The 17,047-nt window shown below is 38.3% G+C and overlaps 1 protein-coding gene and 1 long non-coding RNA gene across 2 annotated transcripts in view; one reads left to right on the plus strand and one right to left on the minus strand.

Annotated features, from left to right (window-relative positions):
- LOC105526589 overlaps nt 1–8,512 on the plus strand; it is a 9,648-nt gene extending 1,136 nt beyond the window's left edge. The window contains exon 2 of the long non-coding RNA XR_001004099.1: nt 8,002–8,512. This is a non-coding gene — a long non-coding RNA (uncharacterized LOC105526589). The remainder of the gene's footprint in view (nt 1–8,001) is intronic.
- ECI2 (enoyl-CoA delta isomerase 2) overlaps nt 1–17,047 on the minus strand; it is a 46,765-nt gene that overhangs the window by 20,499 nt on the left and 9,219 nt on the right. The window lies entirely within an intron of this gene.

Genomic DNA, 17,047 nt, shown 5'->3' on the forward strand with positions numbered 1-17,047 from the left:
TATGCTTGAGAGCAGCTAGGTCATGCACCCCCACATCGAAGGTTTGCAGACCTGGTAGGACACCTGAGGATCAGAAGTGAGTTTTGGAGTACCCAACTTGTTAGTGTCAGCTAAGAGTTCGTGGATATTTTTGACTTCTGCTGAGGCATATGCAAAGTATTTTCTTTGGGGAAGAATTCTTAAGAGTTGGAAGGGCCTTGGCTGTGTCACCTTGTCCAGTTCCCAGAGAACCAAAAAACAAAACAGAACAAAACAAAACAACACCACCCCTCTAAATTCTGTGCCCAAGTTGTCCTATCCAAGCATGCCTAGGCGTTTTAGTGTTAGGTAGCTGACACTTGTGGACTACCTATAGTGAGCCAGGAAGTCTTTTGACAACCCTGTAAGGAAAACGATATTGCCCTGTTGAGCTGATGTGGGAACTGAGACCCAGAAAGATTAACCAGGTGAATTCCCCAAAGACATGAGGCTTGCAGGTGGGCAGAATCCAAGTCTCAAGTAACTTTAGCACTACGTTTCATCAGGTAGGCCTGGGTAATAGTGTAGGTGGGGCAACACCGAAAGTCAAATAGAACAATTTGGGCTTATCCCAAAGCCTTTCTCCAGAATTTTTTTTTTTTTTTTTGGAGACAGAGTTTCGCTCTTGTTGCCCAAGTTGGAGTGCAATGGCTCACTGCAACCTCCACCTCCCGGGTTCAAGTGATTCTCCTGCCTCAGCCTCCCAAGTAGCTGGGATTACAGGCATGCGCCACCAGGCCTGGCTAACTTTTTGTACTTAGTAGAGATGGGGTTTCACCTTGTTGGTCAGACTGGTCTCAAACTCCTGACCTCAGGTGATTCACCCACCTCGGCCTCCCAAACTGTTGGGATTACAGACGTGAGCCACCACACCTGGCCTCTCCACATATTACAGAGTGGTAGCTGGTAGGCAGAGCTGCCTCTCTCAGAGACCTTGACTCTCTCCAAGGCTGTTAGGTGACCCTCAGAGGTAATGGAAATGCAGTAATCAGATATTGCAGATAATACAAGACTCATTCATTTCCAGAAGATGAAACGGCTGTCGTGAAAATATTTTTAAAATCTCGTACTGGTAAGCATATTTAGATAGTGAAACCTTTTGCAATACAAGCAAACTACTCTCATATACCTACCACAGAAAAGAGTAGGGTGTGGGAAATTAGCTTATCTTTTTCGAAGTATAATTTTAAAAATTTAGAAAGAGCATGTGTCAAAGATTTACTTAGCTCATTAATTAGGGAACCAACAAGGTGCTAAAGAAGAAGTTAAAAGACTAGTTAATATAGTCAATGTAAAAAAAAAGAATGCTGGAATAGATTGCAAAGTTAGAAACAAAACTGGTTAGTATCCTACAGAGCAATAAAACCATGACCTCGGGAGGGATGTTTTTCCTGTTGGGTAAATCGTTTGCACCTCCAGCAGCTGTCATTTACTAAAGTCCCATTATATCCAGCATTGAGAGAAAGGAGATGGTTGAAGAGACAGACATTCCTGGCAGAGGGTCATCTTGGGTCCATGTTTGGTTTACTAAACTGTTAAGAGGTCTCCAGACTATGCCTTGTAAACATGGCTGCCATGGCCCTGTGGGTGGGAGGGTCAGTTGCAGCAAAAGGGAATCATTGTGATTTGGGTAGATGCTCCACCTGAGCTTGAAGATCTTTGTATCTGTGCTAAGGAGTTTGGATTCCGTGCTGAGCGCAAGCAGAGAGCCACTGAAGATACAGTTGCCATGCCCAGCTATCCAGTTCTCAGTGAAATCCTGGACTCCAGATATATCTTCAGGGTATAATGCTTCTGGATAAGAGTACGAAAGGCAGAAGCTCAGTCAAGACCTCTCTAGAGCGCTAATCTTCACCCTGTTATATAACCAGCTTCCTCTGGAGCTTATGAAAACCTTGGGGAGGGGGTCCTCCAGTCTGGTTAGATCCTGTCTAACTTGTGTATAGGGAAAAAAACCGAAACATGGCGGTGGCCTTAAAGTGGTAGAATTACAGGGGACTGATGCTGCCTAGGAGGGCTGTTGATGTTCTTTGGGTTCAGAGAATCTCAGAGTCTCTTAGCAGGTGCCCAGGAGATGTTGTTCCGGCTACAATGAATCTTTGGGGTCAGGGTATCAACCTCACAGTGTTGCGCTCAGTGGCAGTGCGATGTTTCTTTTTTGAGATCACAGAGTAGATTATATCGGAGTAGAACGTTACATGATGACTCTGTCAGTCATGATCATTTTTATTTTTATTTCCAATATTTGCATTATCAGATACTGTTATTACAGCATATACAAAGTCTGTCGCATTCAGTCTTGAGGAACTATTCTGATACACACTGTCCAATTAACAGGGCAAGCTAGAAATCTGGAAGAGTCTTTGATTCCCTTACCTCACTGACGCCTCACATCTATCATTCACCAAATACTAGTGATTCTGTCTCCTAAATATATTTTTTTAATTTCCCCCCCTCATCTCATATCCCTCTACATGGTCTTAATTCATGCCCTCATTGATGTTGAGATTACTGTTACCTGGATTCCTGTAGCAGCCACTTCCCAGTGTTGCTAATTTAGTACCACCTCTGCAATCCATTCTCTCCCTGCTTCCTGGCTGGTCTCCCTAAATTTTAAATCTTACACCCCACACGATTCTCCCCAGTCTCTCCCCAAGACTGAACATCTCTTAGTGAGCCCCTTTGCCTGCTAAACAAACGCAGGCTGCTTAGCACTGGCAAATAAGGCCCACAAGATTTCCCTTGCCTACCTTCTCAGGCACCTCTTTCCAGTCCACACGTTAACTTCCCATTTCAGGTGAACTTGGGATGCCCAGTTTCTCTGAGTTTCCAGGTTCTCTCGTTCCAGGCACTGGCATATCCAGGAATCTCCTCTGACCCACCCACTGGTTACTTCTCTTCTGAGCTCCTGCAGTCTCCTGGGTGTTTCTTCTGGCCCGTATGTCACTGTGTTTTATGTCTGATTAGTAATCTGTTTTATTACAAGGGGCATATCCTGGGAAGAATTCTACCCTATATTCAACCCCATTTCTCATTTCCGGACACACTACTTGACAGAAACACTCTGTGAAGGTTTGTTGGATGATGGATGAGCTGTTGAAAGTTTCCTTCTAGAGCGTGCCTTTCCACATTTGATAATAAGTCGTGAGTCAGTTGCTACCTTTTTATTAAGTTGTCAGAAGGTGTTAACATGAGTGTTTTTGTGGTTTGAAATGTTGCTCTTTCAGTGGGTGGTAGCTAAAGCAAAGGACTTTGACTATTGCCAAGTTCCTGTGCCGAAATGAACTGGGAAAAGTGGTACGAAGGAAACTATGGTGATATTTAACTCTATAAATTTCTGGGTGAAAAATCTATTATAGCTTTTTCCATTAGTCGTTAAAATGATTAGTCCATGTTCGACGTTCTGCATCATAATTGTTTCCTGCTTTAGTTGGGTGACAGCTTGAGAAAAATTAAACCTGTGGCATTATTGTGCTTCCTTTGCAAAATTAATCCTCTTTTCTTCTTCCTAGCTAGGCTTTGTATCGCCTTCCTACACAACCTTTTATGTTAGAGATATTAAAAATAATATGCTGCAATATTACCTGCTTTGGGGCATTTTTCTTATTTCCCATCGTTATAATTTAGAGAAGAAAGTCATTTCAAAAGTAAACGTTTGACTCATTTTATCACCTCTGTCTGAGAGCTTTACACCTGCGTGATTTGTTCATTCATCCAAGACTCTTTTCTCCACTCTTTCTGTATGTTGCACAAGCATTAACCTGACCTTGTATTTGAGGATTACTTTTCAACTATCCTTCTGTAGCAAAAAAAGTCATTTTTGGAGGACTCTCCCTCTGAAAATGATTGGAACTGATAGATACACTGTGTAAGAAATGGCTGTTTTTTTCTGGAGTCGTTACATTTTTTTTCTTGTTTACACCACAGTTTAAATAAATTTACCTGTCCTAATGAATGCATAAGGAGAAGAACAATACCTACAATTTAGTCAACCACAGAGAGCCACAAAGACAATTATATGTATTCAGCACAATGTTATATAATTTACATGCATTTAAGGGCTGAGAAGAATGTTCAAGAATGGCATCCCTGGTTCATAGACACAGATGGTGTCCTTATTGACTCAGCAAAGGTGCCCCTGCTTTCTCCATTCCATATAAGAAAGAAGTAAATTTAAACTTTCATCCACAAATCACCAGCTTGACTTCAAATAAGGTTAGAAAAACATAGTCAATCCTTATTTTTTATTTTTGCAGTTTGTGTATTTGAGAATTTGCCTACTTGCTAAAATTTATTTGTAAACTTTATTTTTTATTTATCTTTTTTTTTTCTTTGAGACAGAGTCTTGCTCTCTCTCCCAGGTTGGAGCGTGGTGGCATGATCTCGGCTCACTGCAGCCTCCGCCTTCTGGGTTCAAGTGATTCTCTAGCCTCAGCCTCTGGAGTAGTTGGGACTACAGGCATGCACCGAATTTTTTTGTATTTTTAGTAGAGATGGAATTTCACGATGTTGGCCAGGCTGGTCTCGAACTCCTGACCTCAGGTGATCCACCTGCCTCGGCCTCCCAAAGTGCTGGGATTACAGGTGTGAGCCACTGCACCCGGCCTATTTGTAAACTTTAAATCAATACTCATGGGGCATTTGCAACATGTCCGGAGTGTTGGCAAATTTGACTTGCCTGAAGCACATATTCACGGCTGAGGTCAAACAAGGTGACCTTCTGCCTTCTTCTTTCAACTGTCATACTGTAAACAAATATCCTTGTTGGGATTTACTTAGTGCCACATCTTTTCATATTATTGTGCTTTTTTTTTTTTTGCGATTTGCTGTTTAAAATGGCCTGCAGGCTTAATGCTGAATTGCTATCTAGTATAAAAGCAATAAGGCTGTGATGTGCCTCATAGAGAAAAATGTGAGATAGACTTCATTCAGGCCTGAGTTTATAATGCTGTTAGCAAATTCAGTATTATTGAATCAACTATATGTATATGTGTGTATGTGTGTATATATATATGTGTGTATATATATATATTTTTTAAATGATGTGTCTTTCAACAGAAACACACATCAGATAAGCTTATGTATTGACTGGTTGATGAAAATGTAACCAGAGACTCAAAGGAAACTAATCCTGTATTACACCTAGAAACAATGGTTCAGTATTGACTTACTCAGTCTTTGCTATGACTTTAGAAAATCTAATTATCATGAATAATGAGAATTAACTGTATATGCAGCTGTCTTAAGTTAGGGTCTCCCAGAAGCAGACCCCAAGAGAGGAGTTTATTTGGGGAATGATTCCAGGAAACCTTGGTGGAAGAGTAGAGAATTAAAAGAGGCAAGGAAAGGCAGGCATTAAAGGGTAAAATCATCAAGCAAGTTACCTCTGTGGACAACTGACACTCAATTCTACTGTAGTATCCTGGGCGCTAGTGAAGAACATGTGCCTCAGGTGTCCTTCCTGAAGGGAGGAAAGGTAAGATATTTTTAAGTATTTGGGGATTTTTTTTTTTTTTTTTTTTTATGAAACAGAGTCTCACACTGTCACCCAGGCTAGAGTGCAGTGGAGCGATCTCGGCTCACTGCAGCCTCCGCCTCCTGAGTTCAAGCCATTGTCCTGCCTCAGCCTCCCAAGTCGCTGGGACTACAGGTGCCCACCACCATGCCCAGCTAATTTTTTGTATTTTTAGTAGAGATGGGGTTTCACTGTGTTAGCCAGGCTGGTCTCAAACTCCTGACCTTGTAATCCGCCCACCTTGGCCTCCCAAAGTGCTGGGATTACAGGTGTGAGCCACCATGCCCGGCCGTATTTGGGGATTTTTCATGATCTTTCTCTTATTTCTAGTTTAATTCAACTGTATTCCAAGAACATTCTTTGTATGAATTCAATTCTCTTAAATTTGTTAAAGTAGTTTTATATCCAGTAGTATGTGGCCTATCGTGGTGAACATTCCATGTGTCGTCACAAGAGTGTGCATCCTATCATTCATTGTCACTTACTGATTTTGTGTCTCCTTGTTCCATAAATTACTGAGAGAGGAATGTTGATGTCGCCATATGTAATTGTAAATGTGACTATTTCTGTGTTCAGTTCAATCAGTTTTTGCTTCATGCATTTTGGAGCTCTGTTGTTAGGTGGATATAAACTGATGACTGTTTATATATATGCACATACATACATATATATAGTTTATCTGGATTTAACATTTAACAACTTCAAGTAAAATGTTGAAGACTGGCAACCATATAGGTTTCTTTACCCTCCCTGTTTACGTTGTAGTTGTCATCTGTATTACATTTGGATACATTGACACCCTCCCAAACAGTGTTACAATTTTTGCTTTCAAACGTCATAGTTTCAATAACTTAAAAAAGAAAAGTATTATTTAACTAGATATTTATGATTTCTACTGTTTTTTATTCATTCCTGAAGTTTCAGGTTTTCTTCTAGGAACATTTTTCTTCCACATTAGCTTCCTTTAGGAATTTTTCTTAGATACATTGGCAATGAATTCTCTTTGTTTTCCTTCATCTGAGAATATCCTTATTTTACATTCATTCTTGAAGGATATTTTCATTGGATATAGAATTCTGAGTTGACATTTTTTTTTCTTTTAGCATTTTAAAGATTTTACTCCACTGCCTTTATGGTTTCTGATGAGGAATCGTTAGTATTCACTAGTATTTGAGTTGTTGCTCTCCTATGCAAAATGTATCATTTTGCTATGGCTGCTTTCTAGATATTTATCTCTGGTTTTCAGCAGTTTAATTTTGATGTGTGTTAGCATGGTTTTCTTTGAGTTTATTTTGTTTGGTTTTTCTAGACTTCTTGAATCTATGCATTTATGCCTTTTGCCATATTTGAGGAATTTCTGTTCATTGTTTCGTCAAATGTTTTGTCTGTCCTGATATCTTTCATATCTTGTTCAGGGACTCCAGTGATATTGGGATTGTCCCACAAGTTCCTGTGGCTATTTACCTACTTTTAATCCTTTTTCTCTTTGTTTTACAGAAAGGTAATTTTTACTGATCTATCTTTAAATTCACCGACATTATTCTCTCTCATTTCAATTCTGTTATTGAGCCCACTTAGTGCATTTTTAAATTTCAGGTATTCTGTTTTTCAATTCTCAAATTTCTATTTGGCTTTTTAAAAAATAGTTTCTCTTTCTTTGCTGACTACTCATGTCTTTCTTTTATATTTGGAAGTGCTTACATTCACCTCATAGAGGAAGGTCATAATGACTGCTTTAAATTATTGACCCCTATGCATTTGGTCTCTTGCACTTGACCCCTTGCATTTTTTTATGCCTCCAGTGAACCTGTTTTGGGACTCCACTTGTCCATTGGACTTCCCCACCCTCACTGCTGTGGCCTGCAATTGACAATATCATGTCAAAGTCATGTCTTGAGTCCCCAGCTAGGCTAGGATCCTTGCTGATTCCTCTCCCTCAACAGTATCTTTGATCATGCTAGGCAAGCTGAATTAAATTGTTGTCAGTGCTTTCATTAATAGAAAAATTGCAGAAAAATCACAGGTTCAATTCAGCCAATGTAACACTTCATTATAATAATACAATGTGATTATTGTCTTGAATAACTGTTTTCATTCTAAAGCATCTGTAGAATTTCATGGAGTAGAAATGTAGTGCACATTTCATACCTCCAAATGTTTTAAGCCAAATTATAATTGCAGGCAGCCCTTATAAATCTAATTATATGCCTTACAGTGACTCCACAGGTACCCAGGCCAGATGGAATTAATATATTAGTGCTGCTATTAATCACGTGAGATTAAGACAAATAATATATCATGATTATGTAAAATGATCTGCCATTTATCTGCTGTGATCACTTACTTCATTAAGGTATTGGCAGCATTTAGCAAGGTTGGTGTTGCAGTCTGTTTTTGTTGCTGTAAAAGAATACATGTAGCTGGTAGTTTATAAAGAAAAGAGGTTTATTTGGCTCATGGTTCTGCAGGCTATACAAGAAGCATGGCACCAGCATCTGCTTCTGGTGAGCAGCTCAGGCTGCTTCCATTCCTGGTGAAAGGGAAAGGGGAGCTGACTTGTGCAGAGATCACTTCCAAGAGGGAAATCGAGAGAGAGGTGGGAGGTGCCACGCTGTTTTTAATGTCCAGTTATCTTGGGAGCTAACAGAGTAAGAACTCACTGATACCTACTACCCCCATCCTCCGTCTCTTCGTGAAGAGTCTGCCCCCAAGATCCATACACCTCCCATTAGGCCCCCCTTTTAACACTGAGGATCACATTTCAACATGAGATTTGGAGGGGGCAACCAAACCGTATCAAACTATAGGAGCAGTAAATTGACAACATCTACTTACTCATTCAAAAGAAATAGTGGGTAAAAACATGAGATGATCCATGGATGTTTCAGCTTTTCTGTCACTGACCCTGCTTACTGAAATGCAATAAATTCCTTCCTAACTTAAATAAAATAATGGCAGATATGCCTGAGGCCACAAATCTATTTAAGGTAGCTGGAGTTAATTTGATTAATTGTGGATTTCTAGGCAGTAATCTCTTAAACTTTGTACTCAGCTTTATTAACTTTCAGAAGCTAAGATCAACTTTTCTGTTGCTGTCATACTTTCAAAAACTCATATTAAGTGCAATTGCTGATCTCAAACCCATTTGAAAATATTCCATTGTGTTGTGGGTAGGGTAATTTCATTTCTTTTCATTAATTTCATGTTGAAATGTTTGGCTATCGAGTGCTGTGATAAAACCTTTCCTCATGAAACTTTCCAGAGAAAAATTTTTACTTTATTTCATAAATTATAGATGCTCAGAATTGAAATTCATTCCTTTATGTCTCCAAGAGGTGCTTATTGAGTGGTTACTATGTACCAGAACTGTCCTGGGCACTAGGGAGATGGGGGTGAACCAGACACATAAATGCCTAGCTTCTGTGGAGGTCACATTCCAGTGGAGGAAGGCAAAAGTAATAGGTGGATAAATGTATAAAATAATTGCAGTTGTTAAATATTATGTAGAAAATGGCCAGCTCATTTAAAACCTTATAGGGTGTGTTCAGAGTTTGGATTTCATTCTAAGAACAAAGAGAAGTTACTGGGAATTTAAAGTGGAAAGTGTAAGCAGGCTCACTATACACTGGTTATCAACTTATCACCCACCCACACATCAGGTTACACGAAGTGGGTTCGTTACTCACAGAAAGGTAGCCAGGAACAACCGAAGCCTAAGGTCCATTGTAAGCTGGTCCCTCAAGGCTCAGGAAAGCTGCCCTAGGCAGATGGAGTCTTGGCTGTACATCCTCCACTTGCACTGCAGGTGAGGGATCCCAGAAAGTACCCCGCTCTGTGTTTTACACTCCGGAGTCCTGGGGGTCACTGGACCAAAGCACCGAAGAACATCCTGTTTCTGGAGGGGAACTGGCATAAAGCCCAGGCTGTTGTGGCCAGCCTCTCCCTATCTCAGGACATTGCATTCCCAGCACATTTTATACTTATTCTTGAAAACTACAAGTGAGAAAAGTAGAAGAACTGGGTTGATTCAAGGTCACCTGGATAACTGTCTACAGAAAGATGTCTTTAAAAGTCCAAACAGGCTGCAATATTTTAAAATGGATTAAAGCAAGAACGAGTATTTAAGGGTGATAAATGTTCAGATAAAAGATGAACTGGAATCAAGGTGGGAGGAGTGAAGACGAACAGAAAGAAGGGTTCTCTGTAAACTGTAGAATATACTTTTAGATCACTAGAAATATTGCCTACGAACAATGATATGTTTTCTTTTTCTTACTATAAATATAATTCTTATTTGTTTTATGTATTTTTGTGTTGGCTACAATTTCCAAAACATAAATTAGTAATGGTTATAGAGGATATCCTCTAGGGTTTTAAATGTGATGTTGGTTTTTTGGTTTAGGAGAGAGAGCCATTTCATATTAACGCATTATTACTCTGGTTCTAATTTTTGAACAGTTTTCAACAGGAATGGATGATGGATTTTATTGAATACTTTCTTGGTATTCATGGAAAGATTCTGTTTTTTACTGATGCCTTGCCTAAAACTAATATATTTCTTAATATTAAACCATTCTAGAATCATACAGTATTTGTCTTTTCGTGACTGGCTTATTTCACTTAGCATGTCTTCAAGGTTCATTTGTATCATAGCACATATCAGAATTTCAGTCCTTCTTAAGGCTAGATAATATTTGATTACATATATATGTATATACACCACATTTTGTCGATTCATCTGCTGATGGACACACTTGGGTTGATTGCACATTTTGACTATTGTGGAAAATGCTGCTATGAATATAGGTGTACAAATACTTCTTTGACTCCTAGTTTTCCATTTCGGGAAGTATATACTCAAAAATGGAGTTGCTGAATTATATGGTAAACCTATTATTAATTTTTTGAAGACCTGTCATAATGTTTTCCTTAATGGCTGCGTCATTCCTACCAACAGTGCACAAAAGGTCTAATTTCTTCACAAACTTGCCAATACATTTATTTATTTGTTTATTATTATTATTATTTTTTGAGACGGAGTCTCGCTCTGTCTGGAATGCAGTGGCGTGATCTCAGCTCACTGCAACCTCCGCCTCCCTAGTTCAAGTGATTCTCCTGCCTCAGCCTCCCGAGTAGCTGGGACTACAGGTGCGTGCTACCACACTCGGCTAATTTTTTGTATTTTTAGTAGACATGGGGTTTCACCATGTTAGCCAGGATGGTCTCGATCTCCTGACCTCGTGATCTGCCCACCTCAGCCTCCCAAAGTACTGGGATTACAGGCATGAGCCACTGTGCCCGGCAATCCGATACTTATTTTTAAAATTATTTTTAATTTTTCTGGGTGTATAGTAGGTGTATATGTTTATGGGGTACATGAGATATTTTGATACAGGCATGCAAAGTGAAATAATCACATCATGGGGAATGGGGTATTCAGCCCTTCAGGCATTTATCCTTTATGCTATGAACAATCCAGTTACACTCTTAGTTATTTTAAAATGTACAATTAAGTTATTGTTGACTGTAGTCACTCTGTTGTGCTGTCAATAGTAGGTCTTATTCATTCTTTCTAAGGACTTGCTTTTGTACCCAGTAACCATCCCCACCTCCCTGTCAGCCACCTACTACCCTTCCCAGCCGCTGGTAACCATCCTTCTACTCTCTGTATCCATGAGTTCAGTTGTTTTGATTTTTTAGCTCCCAGAAATAAGTGAGAACATGTGGTGTTTGTCTTTCTGTGCCTGGCTTCTTTTACCTGACATAATGATCTCCATTTTATTAAAAGTGAGCTCACTGTAGATGAATGGGTTTGTTTCTGGGCTCTCTATTCTGTTCCATTGGTCTATGTGTCTGTTTTTGTGCGAGTACCATGCTATTTTGGTTGCTATAGCTGTGTAGTGTAATTTGAAGTCAGGTAATGTGATTCCTCCAGTTTTGTTCTTTTTTCTCAGCATAGCTTTGGCTATTCTTTTTTCTCAGGATAACTTTGGCTTTTGTGGTTCCATATACATTTTAGGATTTTTTTTTTCTATTTCTGTAAAGAATGTTATTGGTATTTTGATAGGCATTGCATGGGATCTGTAGATCGCTTTGGTAGTATGGACATTTTAACAATATTGATTCTTCCAGTCCATGAACATGGATTGGCTTTTCATTGTTTTGGTGCCTTTTTCAGTTTCTTTCATCAGTGTTTTTTGGTTTTTATTGTAGAGATCTTTCAGTTCTTTTTTTAATTCCTAGGTATTTACTTTTATTTGTAGCTATTGTAAATGGTATTACTTTTTAAATTTTCACATTGTTCATAGTGGGGGATATAGATATGGTACTGATTTTTGTACGTCAATTTTATATCCTGCAACTTTGTTGAATTTGTTTATCAGTTCTAATAGTTTTTTTGTGTATGGAGTCTTTAGGATTTTCCAAATACAAGATCATATCACCTCCAAACATGGATAATTTGACTTCTTCCATTCCAATTTGGATGCCTCTTACTTATTTCTCTTGTCTGATTGGTCTAGCTAGGACTTCCAGTACAATGTCAAATAACAGTGATGAAAGTGGGCATCCTTGTCGTGTTCCAGATCTTAGAGGAAAGGCTTTTATTTTTTCTCCCATTCAGAATGACACTAGCGTGTGTATGACATATATGACTTTATTACAGTTGAAGTATGTTCCTTCAATACCCAGTTTTTGGAGGTTTTGTTTTTTTTTTATCATGAAGGGATGTTGAATTTTATCAGTTGTTTTTTCAGCATCAGTTGGAGTGGTCATTGTTTTTATCTTTCACTCTGTTGATATGATGTATCAGATTGATTTGCATATGTTGGACCATTTTTGCATCCCAAGGGTAAATCTTACTTGTCCACGATAAGTGATATTTCTAATCTATTGTTGAATTTGGTTTGCTAGTATTTTTTTGAGAATTTTTGCATCAATACTAATCAGAGCTATTGGCCTGTAGTTTTCTTTTTTTTTGATGTGTCTTTGTCTGGTTTTGGTATCAGGGCAATGCTGCCTTCGTAGAATGAGCTTGGAGGTATTCCCTGCTCCTCTATTTTTGAAAGAGTTTGAGTAAGATTGGTATTAGTTCTTTAAATATTTGGTAGAATTCAGCAGTGAAGCTGTGAGTTCCAGGCTTTTCTTGACTGGAACACTTTTTATTATGGCTTCAATCTTGTTACTTGTTATTGGTCTGTTCATGTTTTAGGCTTCTTCCTGGTTCAGTCTTGGTAGGTTGTATGTATCTGGGAGTATGTCCATTTCTTTTGGACTTTCCAATTTACTGGCATATAGTTGCTCATAGTAGCTACTAATGATCCTTTGAATTTCTGCAGTATCATTTGTGTTGTCTCCTTTTTCATTTCTGATTTTATTAATTTGCATCATCTCTCTTTTTTCTTAGTTTGGCTAAAGGTTTGTCAATTTTGTTTAACTTTTCAAAAGCCCAACTTTTTGTTTCATTGATCTTTCGTATTGTTTTCTTTATTTCTACTCTAATCTTTATTACTTCTTTTCTACCAATTTTGGATGTGGTTTGCTCTTAATTTTCTAATTCTTCAGGATGCATCATTAGATTATTTGAAGTTTTTCCTCTTTTTTGATGTAGGCACTTATGTCTATAAACTGCCCCCTTAATACTGCTCTTGCTGTATCCAATAGGTTTTGGTATGTTGTGTTTCCATTATCATTTGTTTCAAGACATTTTTCAGTTTCCTTTTTAATTTCTTCATTAACCCACTGTCCATTCAGGAGCATATTGTTGCATTTCCATGTTTTTGTATGGTTTCCAAAATTCCTCTTGTTATTAATTTCCAGGTTTTTTCCTTTGTGGTCAGATAAGATGCTTGACATGATTTCAATTTTTTGAATGTTTTAAAACGTGTTTTGTGACCTAATATATGGTCTATCCTTGAAAATGATCTGTGTACTGAGAAAAAGAATGTGTATTCTGTAGCTGTTTGATGAAATGTTCTGTAAATATCTGTTAGATTTATTTGGTTTCTAGTGCAGAGTAAGTCTGATTTTTTTTTTCTTTTTTCTTTTAGATAGAGTTTCACTCTTGTTTCTCAGGCTGGAGTGCAATGGCACGATCTTGGCTTGTTTGATGAAATGTTCTGTAAATATCTGTTAGATTTATTTGGTTTCTAGTGCAGAGTAAGTCTGTTTTTTTTTTTCTTTTTTCTTTTAGATAGAGTTTCACTCTTGTTTCTCAGGCTGGAGTGCAATGGCACGATCTTGGCTCGTTGCAACCTCCACCTCATGGGTTCAAGTGATTCTCCTGCCTCAGCCTCCCAAGTAGCTCAGATTACAGGTGCCCACCACCATCCTAGAGAAATAGTTGAAAACTGTATGGTAGTAAAAGACATTAACTTATGTATTGCAACCTGTGTCAGATCATGTAGATTAAACAAAAAATTAGTTCCTTTTGCGACCTCTCCCTAAAGCCATCACAATGCCAACTCTCCAGAGGCAACCATTTTCAACACTTTTAGTTATTTTTAAATGATAAAAAATTCAAATGCAGTGATTCTAAAAGTATGGTCCAGTGGTTTCTGGAAGTCTCCAAAACCTTTTAGTTAGGATTCCCTAAATGGGGATCAAAGTTGAGGTAAAAACTAGATATTGTTTAGACCATTTACATTTAATGTAATTATCATATGTTTGAATTTAGGTCTTCCATTTTATTATTTGTGTTTTCTTCCTGTCTGTCTTCTCTTTCCTGCCTTTTGTATTATTTGAACTTTTTTGTTTTTAGCATTCCATCTGAATTTATTTTGATTTTAACTGTATCTTTTCATATAACATTTTTAGCGGTTTTTTAGGTATTTAAAAAAATACAAACTTTAACACTTTAATGGCAATTTATAATCAGCATGTTATCACTTTAATTGGAATGTGTAAAACTTACCACTAGGTTTCATTATCTTTCTCTTTTATGTATTACACATGCACACATTGAAAACTCCATCAGACAATGTTATACCCTGTGCTTTCAAACATCAGATATGTTTTAAAGTACTCAAAAAGAGAACAGTCTATTATATTTACCCAGATACTTACCATTTCTGTTGTTCCCTTTTATTACTGAAGTTCTGAGATTTCTTCTTGGATCATTTCCTTTCAGCCTGAAAAACTTATCTAGCAAATCTCTTAAGTAGGTACACTGGTCATGAATTCTCTCAGTTTTCCTTCATGTAAGAATGTATTTATTTCACAGAATTCTGAGTTTATAGCTCTTTCTTTCTTTCTCTACTTTAAAATGTTGTTGTGCTTCCTTGTGGTCTCCATAGTTTTTGATGAAAAATCTATAGTTATTCAAATTGAAAATCCTCTATTTGCAATGCACTGTTTTTCTGTGGCTGCTTTAAAACTTTTTTCATTCTTTTTATTTTTCAAAAATTTCACTGTGACGCATCTGTGCATAATTTTATTTGTGTTTATCCTGTTTAAAGTTCAGTCAACTTTTTAAATCCGTAGGTTATATCCTTTGCCAAACTTGGGAAGTCTTCAGCCATTGCTTTTTCAAACTTTTTTTCAGCACTGCAGTCTTTCTGTTGTCCTCTAAAACTCCAGCGACACAAACATTAGAACTTTTATTATTGTTTTATGTGTACCTGAAGTTCTACTAGATTTTTTTCAACGCTTTTTCCCTCTTTTTTTGATGTATCTTCAAGTTCACTGTTTCCTCTGTCACATCCTTTGTGGTACTGAACCCATCTAATGTGTGATTTTTAAAAAAATATTGGTTATTATACTTTCAACTCTAAAATTTCTAATTTTTGTCCTGCATGTCTTCTGTTTCTTTAATGATACCTTGTATTTTTGCTTTTGCTTCAAGAGTCTTCGAGATTGCTCATACAAGCGTTTTAAAAATTTTGTCGGGTGCTTCCAACGTTGGTGTCGTCATGGCACTGGCATCTGCTGATTGACTTTTCTCATACATGTTGAGGTTTTCATGGTTCTTTATATGCTGAATACTATATGAGTGTACCCTGAACATTTTGATTATTATATTTAAGACTTCAGGTCTTGTTTAAATCCTACAGAAGATGTTGACATTTTTGTTTTGGCAGGCGCTTGACCTGGTTAAGTTCAGGCCTCACATTTCAACCCATCTTGTCTGAGCTGCAATTCCAATGTTAGTTCAATTTTCAAAGCCTTTCAATGCTACTCAGATCATTCCCAAGTGGGTGCCCCCTGTGAGTGTCCCCTACCCAAGAGGTCAGACTGGAACCTGGGGAGACCTGTCTCTTAATCTCAGTTCTCAAAGTCTTTTGAATGCCAATTAGGATCAGATTTATATATGCTCAGGCCAGGGGTTAGCCAGGAGTTCATAAATCTCTTTATGGAGTTCCTTTCCCAGACACTCTTATTTTATATATATATATATTTTTTTTTTTTACTTCTCTGGAGGTAATGCTGTATGCTTTCCCAAATTCCTCTCTCTGCTCTCTCCTTAGCACCTCTGGTTCCCTGAGGCTTTATTTTATGGTTGTCCAGCCAGTAACTACCCACCTCTGTGACTGCCTTACAGCAGTGAGGGGAGAGAGAGGGCGGGAGAGAGAGGAAGAGAGAGAGGCAACAGTGTTTGTGCCACCTTCTTGGAGCTGCAGTTCTGCTGAACTGAGAGCAAGGTTTCTCTCCCTTAGAGTTGTAGCCCCTGTGGATTCCTGTTGCTGGCCTTTTGCACTGCTGCACCGAGCCTGTTGTGGGCTTGCCTGAGGGTTGGGGCACCAGAGAATGGAGAAAAAGGAGAGAAAAAAGTACTGAGGGATTTCCCACACACTCTCTGTCCCTTAAAAGACTACAGCTACTACCATGCCATAATTAGCTAAAACTTCCACTTTCTGGAAGAACTGTTGTTTTCTTACAACTATTCACTTTCTTTCAACTTTCATCACCAGCATAAACACTGGGCTCTGTTTGGGTGCTGTTTTCATAAAAGAAGTGAAACTTTTATCACTTCATGACAGTTGCTGAGCATGCTAAGGGAAGCAGAGGAAAACTGCCTCTCCCAGTGGAGACTGGAGGTGGGCAGGCCCATCGATTGGCTAAGCGGCTCAGTGTAGCATCTGCTACTAAAATCGGGCCCCAGAAAAATTATCCATTGTGCCATAATCATGTAGGCCTTTGGAAATCCTTGAGGAAACTCAAAATAGTGAATGTTAAATTAAAAAAATGACAAAGTTCCATTTGATGATCATTCTTGAGAAGTGATTTCACTATGATCTGTCAAGAAACATCTGTAAGAGATTCAGCCATAATGTGTTAAGGAGAAGGTTAGAAATCTAGGGAAAAGCTCCTACCATTTTATAGTTTCTTTGGGGATTGAAATATTCTACTAAAGCAGGCCCCAAACTAGTGTGTCGAGAAATGGGATGTCTTCACCTGGGATGGGGTGGTTGCCCTTGAGCCACATGACCCAGGCATAATTACAGATTTTCAGGAGTGGAAGAGACTTGAGATGCTCTCTGAGCAAACCTTCTGTTTTTACAGAGGAAGAAACTAAAG

This window comes from Colobus angolensis, unplaced genomic scaffold (genome assembly GCF_000951035.1).
Source record: "Colobus angolensis palliatus isolate OR3802 unplaced genomic scaffold, Cang.pa_1.0 Scaffold6, whole genome shotgun sequence".
NCBI lineage: Eukaryota > Metazoa > Chordata > Mammalia > Primates > Cercopithecidae > Colobus > Colobus angolensis.